Genomic DNA, 18,862 nt, shown 5'->3' on the forward strand with positions numbered 1-18,862 from the left:
CAGTCAAAACTAGAGGCTCTGACGGCCAGGGTCACCGAGGCAGAGGAACGCGTTAGCGAATTGGAGGATGGGTTAGTAGAAGAAAAAACGAAAATAGAAGCTGGTCTTAAAAAAATCCACGCCCACGAATGTAGATTACGGGAGATTACTGACTCTATGAAACGATCCAATGTCAGAATCATCGGCATCCCTGAAGGGGTGGAGAAAAACAGAGGTCTAGAAGAGATATTTGAACAAATTGTAGCTGAAAACTTCCCTAATCTAGCAAGGGAAACAAGCATTCGTGTCCAAGAGGCAGAGAGGACCCCATCCAAGCTCAACCAGGACAAACCTACGCCACGGCATGTCATAGTGCAATTCGCAAATATTAGATCCAAGGATACAGTATTGAAAGCGGCCAGGGCAAAGAAATTTCTCACGTACCAAGGCAAAGGTATCAGGATTACGTCAGACCTGTCTACAGAGACCTGGAATGAGAGAAAGGCTTGGGGGGGCATTTTTAAAGCTCTTTCAGAGAAAAACATGCAGCCAAGGATCCTTTATCCAGCAAAGCTGTCATTCAGAATTGATGGAGAAATAAAGACGTTCCAAAATCGCCAATCATTAACCAATTTCGTAACCACGAAACCAGCCCTACAGGAGATATTAAGGGGGGCTCTATAAAGGTAAAAAGGCCCCAAGAGTGATACAGAGCAGCAAGTCACAACCGATACAAAGACTTTAAAGAGAAATGGCATCATTAAAATCATATCTGTCAATAATCTCTATCAATCTAAATGGCTTAAACTCTCCCATAAAACGCCACAGGGTTGCAGATTGGATAAAAAGACATGACCCATCCATTTGCTGTCTACAAGAGACTCATTTTGAACCCAAAGATGCATTCAGACTTAGAGTAAGGGGATGGAGTACCATCTTCCACGCAAATGGACCTCAAAAGAAAGCTGGAGTAGCAATTCTCATATCAGATAGACTGGATTTTAAACTAGAGGCCATAGAGAGAGATACAGAAGGGCACTATATTATTCTTAAAGGAAGTATTCAACAAGTGGATATGACAATTATTAATATATATGCCCCCAACAGGGGAGCAGCAAGATACACAAGCCAACTCTTAACCAAAATAAAGAGACATATAGATAAGAACACAGTAATAGTAGGGGACCTCAACACCCCACTATCAGAAATAGACAGAACACCCTGGCAAAAACTAAGCAAAGAATCAAAGGCTTTGAATGCCATACTCGACGAGTTGGACCTCATAGATATATATAGAACACTACACCCCAGAACCAAAGAATACTCATTCTATTCAAATGCCCATGGAACATTCTCAAGAATAGATCATGCTCTGGGACACAAAACAGGTCTCAGCCAATACCAAAAGATTGAAATTATCCCCTGCATATTCTCAGACCACAACGCTCTGAAATTGGAACTCAACCACAAGGAAAAACCTGGAAGAAACTCAAACACTTGGAGGCTAAGAACCATCCTGCTCAAGAATGACTCGATAAACCAGGAAATCAAAAAACAAATTAAACAATTTATGGAGACCAACGAGAATGAATACACAACGGTCCAAAACCTATGGGATACTGCAAAGGCAGTCCTAAGGGGGAAATACATAGCCATCCAAGCCTCACTCAAAAGAATAGAAAAATCTAAAATGCAGTTTCTATATTCTCACCTCAAGAAACTGGAACAGCAACAGAGGGACAGGCCTAACCCACTGACAAGGAAGGAGTTGACCAAGATTAGAGCAGAAATCAATGAATTAGAGACCAGAACCACAGTAGAGCAGATCAACAGGACTAGAAGCTGGTTCTTTGAGAGAATCCATAAAATTGATAGACCACTGGCAAAACTTGTCCAAAAACAAAGAGAAAGGACTGAGATTATTAAAATTATGACTGAAAAGGGAGAGGTCACGACCAGCACCATTGAAATTGCAAGGATTATTAGAAACTTTTATCAACAGCTATATGCCAAAAAACTAAACAATCTGGAAGAGATGGAGGCCTTCCTGGAAACCTATAAACTACCAAGACTGAAACAGGAAGAAATAGATTTCTTAAATAGGCCAATTAACTATGAAGAAATTGAGTCAGTGATAAACAACCTTCCAAATAATAAAACTCCAGGCCCAGACGGTTTTCCTGGGGAATTCTACCAAACATTCAAAGAAGAAATAATACCTATTCTCCTAAAGCTATTTCAAAAAATAGAAACAGAAGGAAAGCTACCAAACTCATTCTATGAGGCTAATATTACCTTGATCCCCAAACCAGGCAAAGACCCCCTCAAAAAGGAGAATTACAGACCGATTTCTCTAATGAATATGGATGCCAAAATCCTCAACAAGATCCTTGCTAATAGAATCCAACAGTACATTAAAAGGATTATCCATCATGACCAAGTGGGATTCATACCTGGGATGCAAGCATGGTTCAACACTCGCAAATCAATCAATGTGATACATCATATCAACAAGAAAAGACTCAAGAACCATATGATCCTCTCAATTGATGCAGAAAAAGCATTTGACAAAATACAGCATCCTTTCCTGATTAAAACCCTTCAGAGTGTAGGAATAGAGGGTACATTTCTCAATCTCATAAAAGCCATCTATGAAAAGCCTACTGCAAGCATTATTCTCAATGGGGAAAAGCTGGAAGCCTTTCCCTTAAGATCAGGAACACGACAAGGATGCCCACTCTCGCCACTATTATTCAACATAGTACTAGAAGTCCTTGCAACAGCAATCAGAAGACAAAAAGGGATCAAAGGTATCCAAATCGGCAAAGAAGAAGTCAAACTGTCTCTCTTTGCAGATGACATGATACTCTATATGGAAAACCCAAAGGAATCCACTCCCAAACTATTAGAAGTTATAGAACAATTCAGTAAGGTGGCAGGATACAAAATCAATGCCCAGAAATCAGTTGCATTTCTATACACGAATAACGAGACTGAAGAAAGAGAAATTAGGGAATCCATCCCATTTACAATAACACCAAAAACCATGCGTTACCTTGGAATTAACTTAACCAGAGACGTAAAGGACCTATATGCTAGAAACTATAGATCACTTTTGAAAGATATTGAGGAAGACATAAAAAGATGGAAAAATATTCCATGCTCATGGATTGGAAGAATTAACATAGTTAAAATGTCCATACTACCCAGAGCAATCTACACTTTCAATGCTATCCCGATCAAAATACCGAGGACATTTTTCAAAGAACTGGAACAAATAGTCCTTAAATTTGTATGGAACCAGAAAAGGCCCCGAATCTCCAAGGAACTGTTGAAAAGGAAAAACAAAGCTGGGGGCATCACAATGCCGGATTTCGAGCTGTACTACAAAGCTGTGATCACAAAGACAGCATGGTACTGGCACAAAAACAGACACATCGACCAATGGAACAGAATAGAGAACCCAGAAATGGACCCTCGGCTCTTTGGGCAACTAATCTTTGATAAAGCAGGAAAAAACATCCGGTGGAAAAAAGACAGTCTCTTCAATAAATGGTGCTGGGAAAATTGGACAGCTACATGCAAAAGAATGAAACTTGACCACTCTCTCACACCATACACAAAAATAAACTCCAAATGGATGAAAGACCTCAATGTGAGACAGGAATCCATCAAAATTCTAGAGGAGAACATAGGCAACAACTTCTATGACATCGGCCAGAGCAACCTTTTTCACGACACATCTCCAAAGGCAAGAGAAATAAAAGATAAAATGAACTTATGGGACTTTATCAGGATAAAGAGCTTCTGCACAGCCAAGGAAACAGTCAAAAAAACTAAGAGACAGCCCACGGAATGGGAGAATATATTTGCAAAGGACACCACAGATAAAGGACTGGTATCCAAGATCTACAAAGAACTTCTCAAACTCAATACACGAGAAACAAATAAACAAATCATAAAATGGGCAGAAGATATGAACAGACACTTTTCCAATGAAGACATACAAATGGCTAACAGACACATGAAAAAATGTTCAAAATCATTAGCCATCAGGGAAATTCAAATCAAAACCACACTGAGATACCACCTTACGCCAGTTAGAATGGCAAAGATAGACAAGGCAAGAAACAACAATTGTTGGAGAGGATGTGGAGAAAGGGGATCCCTCCTACATTGTTGGTGGGAATGCAAGTTGGTACAGCCACTCTGGAAAACAGTGTGGAGGTCCCTTAAAAAGTTAAAAATTGAACTACCCTATGACCCAGCCATTGCACTACTGGGTGTTTACCCCAAAGATACAGACGTAGTAAAGAGAAGGGCCATATGCACCCCAATGTTCATAGCTGCATTGTCCACAATAGCCAAATCATGGAAGGAGCCGAGATGCCCTTCAACAGATGACTGGATTAAGAAGCTGTGGTCCATATATACAATGGAATATTACTCAGCTATCAGAAAGAACGAATTCTCAACATTTGCTGCAACATGGACGGCACTGGAGGAGATAATGCTAAGTGAAATAAGTCAAGCAGAGAAAGACAATTATCATATGATTTCTCTCATCTATGGAACATAAGAACTAGGATGATCGGTAGGGGAAGAAAGGGATAAAGAAGGGGGGGTAATCAGAAGGGGGAATGAAGCATGAGAGACTATGGACTCTTAGAAACAAACCGAGGGCTTCAGAGGGGAGGGGCGTGGGGGAACGGGATAGACTGGTGATGGGTAAGTAAGGAGGGCACGTATTGCATGGTGCACTGGGTGTCATACACAACTAATGAAGCATCGAACTTTACATCGGAATCCGGGGATGTAATGTATGGTGACTCACATAATATAATAAAAAATCATTAAAAAAAAAGATGTAGAAAAAGCATTTGACAAAGTACAACATCCATTCATGGTTTTTAAAAAACCCTCAACATAACAAAGGCCATATATGAAAAATCCACAGCTAACATCATATTCAATGGTGAAAAACAGAGCATTTCTGCTAAGGCCAGGAACAAGACAGGGATGTCCACTCTCACTGCTTCTATTCAACATAGTCCTGGAAGGCCGAGTCACAGCAATAATACAAGAGACAACAATCCAAATTGGGAAGGAAGAGTAAAACTTTCAGTATTTGCAGATAACATGACACTATATATAGAAAACTCAGAAGACTCCACCAAAAAACTTACTAGAACTGATAAATGAATTCATTGAGATCACAAAATCAGTGGAAAGAGATTGCATGCTCATGGATTGAAAAAACGTTGTTAAAATATCCATACTACCTTAGTAATCTACACATTTAATGCAATCCCTATCAAAATACCAACAAAGTTTTTCATAGAACTAGGAAAGACAATCCTAAAATTTGAATCGAATCAGAGAAGACCTCAAATATCCAAGGAAATCTTAAAAAGGAAAAACAAACCTAGACTTGTCACCATTCCAGATTTCAAATCCTACTACAAAGTTGTGGTAATCAAAACATTATGGTACTGGCAGAAAAATGGGCATGTAGATCAATGGAAAAGAACAGAAAGCCCAGAAATAAACCCATATTTATATGGTCAATTAATTTTTGACGAAGAAGGAACATGCAATGAGAAAAACCTCTTCAACAAATGGCATTGCGAGAACTGGACAGCAGAAGAATGAAACCAGACTTACACCATATACAAAAATAAACTCAAAATAGATTAAGGACCAAATGTGAGATCTGAAACTGTAAAATCGTAGAAGAGAGCACAGGCAGTAATTTCTCTGATACCAGCCATAGCAACTTTTTTCTAGATAGGTCTCCAGAGGCAAGGGAACCAAAAGCAAAAATAAACATTGGGACTACCTCAAAATAAAAAGCTTGTGCTGAGCAAGGGAAACAACCAACAAACTGAAAGACAACCTACTGAATCGGAGAAGATACTTGCAAATGACATATCCAATAAAGGGTTAGTATCCAAAATATACAAAGTACTGGTACAACTCAACACCAAAACATAATCAATTACAAAATGGCAGAAGCCAACATATGGAAGCAGCACAGCTGTCCCTTTGTGAATGGATAAAGACGTGGAATATTAGTCAGCCATGAAAAATGAAACCTTGCCATATCCAGGGACAGGGATGGAGCTAGAGAGTATAATGCTAAACTAAAGTCAGTGAGAGAAAGACAAATGTCATAGTATTTCATTCATATGTGGAATTCATTCATATGTGGAAACAGAAGCAAGCAAAGGGAAAAAATAAGAGATATAAAGCAAGAAACAGACTCTTAATTGTAGAGAACTGATGGTTACCAGAGGAGAGGTGTGCAGGGGGGGTGGGTTAAAGGGGTGCTGGGGATGAAGGAGTGCATTTGTGACGAGCACAGGGTGATGTGTGGAAGTGCTGAATCACTATATTGTACACCTGAAACTAATATAGCACCGTTTGCTAACTGGAATTAAAATAAAACGTTAAAAATGGGCAGAAGACATGAACAGATATTTCTCTAAAAAAGACATGCAGAGGCCAATACATATATTAAAAGACGCTCAACATCATTCATCATCAGAGAAATGCGAGTCAAAACCACAGAGAGCTATCACCACACACCTGTTAGAATGGCTAAAAAACACCACAGCCAACACATGTCAGTGAGGATGTAGGGAGAAAGGAACTTCACGCACTGTTGATGGGAATGCAAACTGAGGCATCAGGGCAACAGACAGTATGAGGGTTCCTCAGAAAATGAATAGAACTACCATAAAATCCAGTAATTCCACCCCTATATGCACCTCTATGTTTATTGCAGCATTGTTTAGAAAACAAAGTTATGGAAGCAGCCCGCATACTATCAATAGATGAATGGATAAAGAAGATGTGGTATATGTGTGTACCACACACACACACACACACACACACACACACAGGAATATTACTCAATCATAAAGAGTGAAGTCTTGCCATTTGCAACAACATGGATAGATCTAAAAGGTATTATGCTAAGCGAAAAAAGTCAAAGACAAATACCCCATGATTTCACTCACGTGAAATTTGAGAAACAAGACAAAAGACAAAACAAACAAGACCAAGCCAGACTCTTACATACAGAGAACAAATGCATGACTACCAGACTGGAGGTAGGCCGGGGGACGGGGGAGATGGATGGAGGGAGGAAGAGCGCACTGATTAACGTATAGAGCTGTTGAATCACTAGATTGAAAATAAAAGTTACCTCCTGTGCCACTTTGCAGTCCCTGGCTTGCCTCCACTACTGACTTAACTAGTAAGCCTCGACAGCTCTTCACTCTTGTCCGCACAGATGAAGCAGGCCGTGAAAAAAGAAGATTGTTAGAAGTACCTTGTTGGTCAGTGTAGTCAGTCCGCATTTGTTTAAATGCGGCTGATCAACTACGCAAATGCCCATTAGCAGATGAATGGAGAAAGGAAACGCGGCGTGTTCACACCATGGAATATTATTTAGCCCTACAAAGCTCTGATGCAAGCTACGATACGAACCTTGGAAACTTGTCAAGTGAAATAAGTCAGACACACAAATACAAATATTGCAGATTCTACTTCTGGAAGATATCTAGAAGAGGCAAATTGAGAGAGAGAGAAAGCAGGGTTGAGATTACTCAGAGCTGAGTGTGTGGGGAATGGGGAGTTATTGGTTAATGGAGATAGATTTTCTCTTGGAGAGAATGAAAAATTCTAGAGATAGGTGGTGCTGACGATTGCGTAACAGTGTATATACTTAATGCCCCTGAACTATACCCTTAAAAATGATTAAAGTGGTAAATTTTGTTACATATATCTTGCCACAACAAAGAAAAGGTAGCTTTTCTAGTGAAAAATCAAGTTTTGACTTTAAAATACATGAACTTTAGACTCAGCAATTCCACTTTTAAGAATTTAGCCTGAGGAAATAAGGCTGTTAAATATTCAAAGAAACTAAACTAAGGGTGTTTTTGATGTGACATAATGGTGACAATGAAATTTGCAGTGATTGAGGATTACATAAATTATAGTTTATATCTTCAGTAGAATTTTGTACAGCCATTAGAATTATAATTTTAAATGGCATAGTAAAACAATCAGGGTATTTTGTTAGGGAAAAATGTAGGTGAAAGAAAGAGCACATATATTGTGTTCCCCTAAAATTAGCCCTTCCATTCTTCAATGTAAGGAATTTAAAAGTGACTTAAAATTTTTTCAACACACACACTAAAAACTGAGTAGTTCATCAGGATGTAATCCATGGTTATCACTGGAATGAGATTAAGGGCGCTTTACTTTTTTTTTTTTCCTTTCTGAACTTTCTACTGTGATCATCTAGTGCCTAAGGAAAGAAGCGACAATATATTTAAGCAACTTCTTCACTGGACCTAGTCTCCCATTTTCAAGCCCAAGCATGACCACAACCAATGCGTGGACTCACAGGTGCTCCCCTCAAAGAAGAACAAGACTCCAGCTGAAGGCTCAGCCTCCGCCCCTGCACCCTCAATTCCCCGACCCCAGTTCCTCCCCTGTTGGAAATTTTCATGTTGTTGCTGTCCTTGTTTATCCCTTTCACTGAACTGTGAGCTCCTCTGAAGGCAGGGAATACATTGTAGGAACCTTCCTATTCCTTCTAGGTACCCCAGCACTGGACTTTGCACATGGGGTAGGCAGTTAATAAGGGAGTGTCAAATAAATATAGTATGTGTGCCTTGCCTAAAAAGGCTCGGGCTAGCGGGAGCAAATGTTTAGCATGCTTCTTCTCCTGACCCTCCACATACTGTTTACCATGTGGGAAAGAGTACAAAAGGGAAGGAAGGGGAGCACCTAGATAGCAAAGCAGCAAAACTGTAGTTGAGGACCTGATAAGGGGTGGACAGAGGAGGGAGCAGAGGGGAGAATATGGATACAGACTTTGTTTGGGAACACTACCATCTACCCGTCAGTATCTGATGCTTGCCCGAACAGTCTTGCTTTTAGCATTTAGAAGATCAGTGCGCATTAGGAGAGTTTAATTGGTACATTGGTGTGTAAAGGACACAGAGTTCTCTTGCTTCTACATGGTGTTAAAAATCCAAGCAATTTACCACATCATTAAATAAAGTAGTAACATTTGCTGGCCTCACTGCACCAAGCACTGCTCGAAGCACTCTAGAAGTATGAGCACTTTTAATTTCTGTAATAACTTTCTAAGTTCTATTATCTTCATTTTATAGTTGACAAAACAGACACCAAGAGCTGAGGTCACTTTCCCAGGTCATGAATAGCTAATCAACAGGAGAGCCAGATTTTAAACCCAGACAATCTGTCCCTAGAGCCCAAGCTTTTAAACTACTAAGCTTCCCGGTGAAAGATGACCCACCAATGTCAATGGCAGATTCAGCAGGGCCACACAGGAGATACCATCAAATTTTACAGACCTAGCTGCCTTCTATTGGTCTCTTCCAACTGGAGTGAGACTTTAAGTATGTCCTCCTGAACATGCTAGTTTGAAAAAGTTATCTTCAAAATGTACTTCCTGGACAAGAAAATTCTTCAGCCAACGATACTGCTTCTTGTTGGGTTCACTTGCCTTGACTCTAACTCTCGGCAGCATCTGGAACCTCTAGAGATTTTTCTGCTCAGGTATACCCCCTACTATGAGTACAAAAGGCTCCAAATTTCCAGTTTGGTGGCATTATTTCAGGGTCAACATGGACATGCAAAGAGTAGAGGGAGGCAAGCTGGTATGGTTGGGTGAGCCAAGAAAACTTGCCTCTCAAGTGGGTTCAGAGGATTAATCCAAATTGATCTGTCCCCTCTCAAACCTTTGCTATGATAGGGTTGGTGGTTAATGATGGATTCTCAGAGGATGTACCTATATGCCACACAGAAGCAGAGTGTAAACAAACACAAAGTAATGGATATTTCAACACATGCTCAACTGCATTAATATTCAAGAAATGGGGAGGCAAACAATAGGATGTTTTATAATTACGACTTCTGACATTCAATAAGATCGATATATGCACTCTCAGATATTGCTGTTGAGACTGTATGTGGTCATAAACTCTTTGGAGAATAATTTTGCAGTGCCAGTCAAAATTTAAAATGTCAAGTCACTTTGGCCTGGCAATTTTATTTCCAGAAATTTATTTCTAAAACAAACAAAAAGCTCGTGTAAGTGATATGTGCTCTCACATACACGCACAAAGATTTGTTATTACATGATCGTTTCTGATAGTGAAAAACTAAACCATTTAACTGGCCTTCAATAGAAACACTGTGTAAATAAGTCATAATTTATTCAGTCAAATATAATGCTGCCTTCAAAAGATAAGGTGATTGACATAATAGTCACGGAATGACGCACACGGCATGTAGCGTCACGAAATAAGCATCTTTTAAAACATGGTTCATATCACGTACCTATATAAATACCACATAAAGGAGCTGAAACAAAATTGTAAGTTTTTTGGTTAAAAATAACTAAATATTATCAATTTTATAAAATTTACACTATTAGGTTTAGCAAGATTTTAAAATAGCTTTTCTTTTTGCGTTCCAGAAATAGCTATTTTATGCTTTTTTTTGTTCATTCTGAGATTTTTACAAAGGATTTTAATGGGCCTTGTTTTATATTCACTCAGCAACATGCATTTCTTGAAATCCTGCTACTTGCTAAACACCATTCTAGACTCTGAAGATCCAGCAGTGGGAGAAAAAAGGGGCAGGGAAAATGTCCTTCCTTCAAAGAGGTTACTTTTAAAAAGCAACATAAATGTGCTGTTAGAACCCTGATAACCTGGAAGCAGAACGTTGACAAAAGAAGAGCTGAAAGCCCTGGGTCTAATAGTGTAAGAAGGGATGGCGGGCGGAAGATCTTTGTGCAGACCGTGTTGCCGGTTTCCTTTTGAATAAGTAGGGCAGAGTTCGCTCCACTACTTTTCCCCAGCACACACTACAGCTCCGGGCTCCCTTATATTTCGCCTGGGGACATGCGACTGGTTAGAGCCAATAAAGCGTGATGGAATGCAAAAGCAGGCCCTCTGGGCAAAGGTTAAGAGCTTGAGTGTCTCTCTGCTCTGTCCTCCCTGTCACGGGGAGTCTTAGAGGCAGGGGTTCTGGAGGACGGAACTAGAAGGTGAAGAAGGGCTGCCAAACTTTCATATGGGAAACTATTAGGGGCAAGGGGAAGGATTCTGCCAGTTATCACAATGTAGTAAAATGTAAACTCTACTATTCTCATTTGACCCTGGAAGAGAGACTGGGAGAGGGAGAATATGAATCAAGACTGCAACACTGGGAGATGACCCTGTTACAAAATTCACATCTTCTCAGACTCTGGGAGAAACTACATCTAGAATGCAGTGAGGTTTTTTGTTGTTTTTTTGTTTTTTGTTTTAGAAGATTTGTTTATTCGAGAGAGAGAGAAAGAACTCGCAGGAGGGGGAGAGTCTTAAGCCGACTCCACAGTGAGCAGGGAGCCCAACACGGGGCTGGATGTCATGACCCTGAGATCGACCTGAGCCAACACCAAGAGTCACTTAACTGCACCACCCAGGCACCCTTAGAATACTGTTTTAAGGGTTTTTTCTTTCTATGCTGTAATCTCTGAATTGTCCCAAAACTTTCCAAAGCTCTGTCATACAACACACCCTTGTGACACGAGTAGAATGGGGAATTAGAGGCTAGAACTGGGCAGAGAAGAGTGGTTTTCCCTGTCCGGCTTCTAAGATCGAAATGGCACTAACCACCTTAGACGAAGGGCAGTGGAAGTTCTCAGGTCCCGGACACGGCCTGAGAGTCTAGCGAATAGATGGCCAGGACCAACTACGGTATAAATGTTCAGAGCTGGTGCAAGTAGAAAAGTAGGCCTCAGTGAAGACAAGTGAGTTATTTGCCCAAATACACTAGAGTAAGGTGACCTTTAGAGAAGCACAGGAGGAGACTAACTCCCACCATTAAGCAGATACCCAGGTAGTCAGAGATCATATGTTGTCAGGAAAGATCCATCCCAGCTTGAGAAATGAGATTATACAGCAGGATGGATTTAGTATTTTTGCTTTTTCTGCTTCCATCATTTTTTTAACAATGAGAATGAAGAAATTTATCAAGTTTTATTAAGTATAAATAGGAGAATAGTGAGGCACGTACAATGCAAATCACTAAGTAGTTAAGGAGATTAGCCGTTAACTTGGAATGAACCTGCAATTAAGATGTGCCACCATAAATTTGTCAATCACTCTATCCTCTGCACATAGTGTGAATGCGCTATGGAGTCTAATTCGGAAACCTAGGCGTCATTTCAGGGATGACGGCAGGTTGCTCCACTTCAGAAGCTGTCACTTGCCATTGTTGAAGGGGTAGGTTTCTGATTCAACATTGTGAGAGCTCTGGGGTAAAATGTGCTTTTAAAGCACGTATTAAAATATTGAAGTTGGGGTAGTACTGGACCAAGACAATTTATATGCTTTTAGGAGGGGATTTAAAGCATTCTCAAAGACTCCTTAATGCACTCATATTAGGTTAGCCAGCGCATCGCCTTCGCTTCGTAGCTCAGCCTACTGCCTGGGAGAGAGTGTTGCCTAGCGACTGAACACTGGAAAGAAGCCCAGACTGAGACTAGAGAGACTGGTGTTTGGACTCCGAATCCAGACCTACCACTCAAGTCATTTCACCTGTCTTTACTTACATTCCGTATCTGTGAAATGGCAGGTGGTGAGGTGGTTACTGAATNAAGAAGCCCAGACTGAGACTAGAGAGACTGGTGTTTGGACTCCGAATCCAGACCTACCACTCAAGTCATTTCACCTGTCTTTACTTACAGTTCCGTATCTGTGAAATGGCAGGTGGTGAGGTGGTTACTGAACGGTTTCCCCAGATTACTTCTAGCTCCGTTTTCCAATTCTGTAAGCCATGAAAACGTATTCTATAGTACAGAGATCAGCTGGGTAAGAATCACGGGACAAAAAGACCACACGATTACCCTTTTTTCTCCAGTCAGGATTTTCAGTTGTTAACAATTTACACCGGCTGGCTTATGCGCAACAGAGTTTATCAAAGGATATTAGATACTCAGTATCTCTCAGGAGAGCCTGAAGAGCAGGGATAGAGGTCATTTGACAAGGAGCCACACAGCCAGCAAGCACATCCGACTACATATACTGCAGGCAGTTACGGTAGAACCCCACTCCTAACGCCACCTGCCTCGAGATGCTAATCCTACCCGGGGTGGGACACCATCATCCCCAGAATGGAAACCACCGCACTTGCCAAATGATCCATCTCTCTGGGCTCAGGCACGTCCTCATCTTCCTCTTCTGCGTCCAAGCCTCCTGCAGGTCCCTCTAATTACTGGAATCTTGGGTGCCTATTTTCTTTTTCCTTTTTTTAAATTTAAATTTGGTTAGCCAACTTATAGTACATCATTAGTTCCAGATGTCACGTTCAAAAATGTATCAGTTTCGTAAAACACCCAATGCTCACCACATCACATGCTCTCCTTAATGCCTGTCACCCACTTATTCCTCCCCCCACCCCCTCTCCATCACCCCTCAGTTTGTTTCCTAGAGTTATAGTGTACACTCTGAGAGCCTGGGGAAGTTTTGCTTTTAATGTTTCCTCGGAAAGACAGGTAGCATCTTTTTCCAAATAAAGGTAAAGGAGGTTAGTACTCCCCATTGACACTCAGTTCCAAAATATCAAGGATGTTGCTCAAGGTTACACAGCTAGAAGTGGAAGAACTGGAAGCTGAACCTGAATTGTTTGTGTCCAAGTACAACACTCTTTCAACCCTGGTCTCAGTTGTGGCACAATTTGGACAACTAGCCTCTTCTCTCCTTCTCTCTCTCTCTCTCTCTCTCTCACACACACACGCAAACACACACACCATTTGCATACAGCTCATTTTTCTGTCTTCTGACCTCAGTCTTCGTTTCCAGCTTAAATCTTGAAGCAAGAAACAGGTTTTGGGAATTTGCACTCATTAGTTCTCATATTTGCAGATATTAAAATTGGCAATGTTCCTGCTATAATGGAAACTAATGTGACCATAATTATAGAACAAAATCACAATGAATCCACACCCATTTATGGTCCGGAACATGACGAACACTCAGCCCAGCTTCCGAAATAGGAAGCGCGTCAGATCTTGGGCAGCCCAGGATCAAAGCCCATTTTTCCTGGGAGTGAAGCTATTAAGTAGCTATAATTCAAATATTGCTCCTTATTAAAAAATTATGGTATATTCTTAGCGCATTTAATGAATGAAATTTTTATTTTAGGTACCAGAAATGCACAGTTACTAATTCATTCATTGAAATATTTAGTAATGAAAAACTCACATTTTTGCAATCCAAGTTACAGAGGCATAAAGAAAATAAGAATTTAAAAAATGAAATTGACTGGGGTTAAGGATATTTTCAACTTTTTCAGAAAGGAGAATACTAATTTTGAGTCTTTTAAACACTCTTGAAGATGGAATTTTCTGAGAAAAAGAAGTGAGGCCACATAAAGTTACTTCTAAGCTGCTACTCAGGGCGGGTCAACTGAACAAAGATGGCCATGTAGCCATGGCTGTGGCAGTGTTCTCTCAAATACTTTTCCTAGTATTTTCAGACAACTCAACCTGGTTTATGCTGGGAAGAAAGGAGTGTGTGTGAGGGGTGGTCAGCAATCCCCAGATCGCTAAATTACAGCTAATTACACCTGTGGAGCGACTTCACTCCCTGAAGGAAGAGGAAGAAGACTACTTAGGTCATCATGATCTGCAGTTCACTTTGTGGATTTCAGTCACGATCCAGAGATTGTTTCAGAGTTTTAAGTGAAGACTTTAATAGAGGAGAAAGGCCTTTAACCACGTAACCATTAAGCTAAAACTGGAACTAAGTCCTTACATATAGGTATTTGTCTTCAACTTTTGTATGCAGTAGCAGATGAATTTGGGCACTAAACTCTACTTTTCTTTCCTCCTCATTTGCTTGTCACAGGGCTTGGCATTCAGTGTACACATACCTATCTCCAAATCTTGGGGTAGAAACACTAGGGCACCAGTTCTTTAGTTCCAGAATGCCAAGTCTTCCTTTAGATTATGGGAGGGATTCTCAAACTGGTGTGCACCTGAAGGCTTGTGAAAACAGACCACTGCGCCCTACCCCGAGCTTCTGATTAGGCAGATCTGGGGTGGGGCCTGAGGATTTGCATTTCTAACAAGTTCTCAATTGATGTTGATGGCCTGGCCTGGATAGCACACTTAAGAACCACGAGAGTATAATGTTGCTTTAGAGTTAAATAAATGTTCCTTTGCAATTATATCACTTGAGTTTTCCCGGCAAGTGAGCACTTCTTCATATGCAGAACATTTAATGACAACAGTGACAACTGATGGAGTTATGTAATCATAGATTCTGAATTATGGATTGTCGGTTTATAGCTTCATTCAGACCAATGCTTTACTCTGTACAGCCCAGAAGCTGCAAAGGTTCTTACTCACCAAGGGGAAGTCACCAAGAAGAGAATAAAGCAGAAGAAACTCTGGAGTTAGAGAAGCTGTATGCAAATTCCACTTACGAACTTCATCAATTCTGGGCAAATGACCTGTACCTCATTCTCCGTGAAACTTTTGTTTCTTTATCATCAAACTGGGGATGATGCCATCTGTCCTGAAGACCTTGTAAATTTTTAATTCACATCTCAAGACCGTTAGAAAATTTTGAAGACACAGAGCTGTTGATTCTTTGTTTCCATGGTCCTATCCAGTCCTCTTTGTGGTCTCTTGGAAGAGTTGTCCTCTACATTCAGTATTTTAAGTGTCCCCAGGTGGTTCTGAGCACTTCTGGGATCTTTGTTCTGAGGACTCTCCTTTCTCATAGGTGTTTTCTGTTGCCTAGTATCCCAATACCCAAACGAGAGGAGCACCAGAACTGCACATAGCCCACACGGCAAACAGGGAACAGGTAGAAGGTGAAGTCTTTATACACCATAGTCACAAGAAAAAGATTAGAAAAGCATGGAGGCAAAATGGGAAGAAGAGTGCCTTGGATACCCAGACTAGAAAACAAATGGCATCAGACCAACTGTCATTCATCATAAAATTCATACTGGGAGAACAAAATGTAGGGAATAAAGATCAAACCAAACTGTTAGGGTTCCTTGAAATGGGTTCTCAGATCATCTTATCCAAACCCTCTATCTTCCTTTGAGAGCCCATCTAACACTGTCCCTAATTCATAAGTGAAGAAAATCAGATTATAAAAGGTTTAGGGCAAGATGACACTGCAAGTAGCAGAGCCAAGACCCCTACCTGGAGACTCTACACCCCACGTTTTCTCATGACGCCACACAGCCTCAAGGCTGTAGGCTAGGCCTTTCATCTGGGACTACTGTTGTGCAGCTTATTGTAGGACATGAACCGAAACAGGAGGTAGGTGACGCACACGTGTTCCTGCATGTAAAAGGGACCCAGAACTTTCTCACCAAGACACAGCGTGGCTGTTGGGTGGCTACTAAGTGTTCATGGAATCAACAAACCCAATTTCATTAAACTTTTAGGTTCCAATTGGGTTTCATCAAGGTCATGGATGCTCCTCCTCTCTGGCTAGATTTCTAGTCCTGGGTCTGCTGGCTGTTTATTCCCCACTGTTTATTCTCCACTCCTACTGAAGAAGTAGGCTGGCTGAGGGGTGAGGAGTTGTTGCCCTCATAATGCCACCTTCCCTTCCTTTACATGGTCTCCTCCAAGGGGTGCTTGGGTACTAATGTTGGCATTTGACCCAGGTCATTTAGCCTCTCTGAAATTTAGCTTCCTTAGCTCTAAAAGGACAGTGGAATAGAGGACTTCCAGGGACTCCTGAGACTGAGGAGCCTTGCTAGAACCATCTGCAGAACATTTTAGGTCATATCACTTCAATTTGGGGTTCCGTAAACCTAAGCACTCATGTGAGAATCATTTGGTCTCACTTCCTGATTAATGATCACTATTCCTCATTTTTTGACTGTCTGAATTCTAACAAAAGCTAAGTTTAATTGAGTATTCACTATGTGCCAGTTACATGTTTTCACCAAATTTATACAGTGCTTATCATTGTTCTGTAGGATCTGTGCTTATCATGCTTATTTTATTGATAAGGAAGCTAGAATGAAGATCTGTTAAATAACTTGCCAAGAGCCACAGAGGTAGTAAGCTATGAAGTCAGGATTAGAAGCCAGGAAGTATGGTTACAGAGCCCGGGCTCTGAAATCACTATCCTTTTTGCCTCAGGATGGTTCAACCCGATTATTAGAGGTCTGTTGAGAGTTTCAAAATAGGAGATAACTCTAGCATTCTTAAAGACAGCACACTGAATGAGCCCTAATTCACTTATGTTATAGCATCCCTCATATATAGTCCTAGAGCGATATGCAATTCTGTTTAGATCCTGAACTCTGGTAGAGAACTGATATTTGTACAGGTATATGCAGGAGAGAAACTAGTGTCTATGGGACATCAGATTGTACTGAACAAATTCACTTTCACATCCAGAGTCATTCTTTGTCCCAGAAAAGGAAGAAATGTACAGCAATTCACCTGTCATCAGTAGCTCTGGCAGCCTTCCTAGAAACACTGCAGATTGAGCTCCGTTTGTCACTTCCTCCTTAACCTCCCTTCCCAGAAGTAGTAGTGTCCCTTCAGACAGCAAGATGCCATCCATCAGTGAGCTTTCAGCTGCTTCAACAATTAAGAGGCTTCAGAACTAAAAAATAAAACCCCACTGAAGAAAGACAGTCAAGAAATAGCTGGCCAAACTGGGACTGTTTCCTCTGCTACTGGTAATAGAACCCAGAGAGAAGTGAAGAATGCTGGGTTCATGTTTGAGAAGATCTGAGAAGGATTATTTGTGTATTCCACATACATTCTTGCTATGAATGCTTTTTGAGAAGCCATTAACAGTCTGGAGGGAGTCCTAGATTAGCTCAGGTTTTCAGTCTTTTCCCAAGTAATTACTTCCCACGTAGTGGAGAAAAGTTTCAAGATCAAATGCTTCATGTATTTGTGAAGAGAATCTAATGAGCACAGAGAGCTAGATGTAATCCTTAGTCTACTGAGAAAACTCTCCCAGGGAAGCCGGACCCACAGCAAACCTATCACATAACCTGCTATGTTGTCCCAAGGATTGTGACTTGTTAAAGATTAGTGGTCGCTGAAAGCAGCAGCTCCTTTTGTAAACAATTTGTCGTCTTTGCTTCCACTCACAGTATTAGGGCTGTATTAAAGCACCACAAGGTACCCCTCTTCCTAGAACATAAGATCAACAGCAGCAGAAAGATATTCACAGAACCATGTCTGAAGGGAGATAAAACAGGGGTGCTCTTCCCATTTTTCATCCTGTTTTCAAGTCAGCAGACCCATGTTTCTTTTTCTATTACATATTCTTTTGCTCAGATTGGGAAGGACAGGAAAGAAATATTTAAGAACAATTCACAGGGAATCAGTATCACATTGATTTTGCTGAAAGACGCCCCCCCCAACAATTCTGACTTCCTTTGGTAATGTTTATCAAATTGTTAATTGTACAATAAAAACTGAAAAGCATACAATTTTTCCTTTTGGGGAGAGCCGATATTCCAAAAAGAACCATTCTTCATAGGTCAGTGGGATAAGGACAATGAAAATATTTCAGGGAGGGAAGAGGAAAGTCTTCTACGTTGACATCAAATCAGTAACGTAACCAGGCGGCAGTAAGCAAAAGAGCAGGTCAGATAAAAGAGGAGTCGGAGGTAAGTGCACAAGCAACGACCACCTGAGGTGCTACTAGCCGATCTTCGTCTCTGGGTCCTCCCTATAGATTCCGCTTTAGAAGGTCTGAGCAGCTCTGATTTAAAAACAGAAAATAAAACTCCTGAGGAGCCTGATTCACTCTATTGGTCAACTACTGCCTTAAGTCCCTGG

Source organism: Ailuropoda melanoleuca, chromosome 1, assembly GCF_002007445.2.
Source record: "Ailuropoda melanoleuca isolate Jingjing chromosome 1, ASM200744v2, whole genome shotgun sequence".
NCBI lineage: Eukaryota > Metazoa > Chordata > Mammalia > Carnivora > Ursidae > Ailuropoda > Ailuropoda melanoleuca.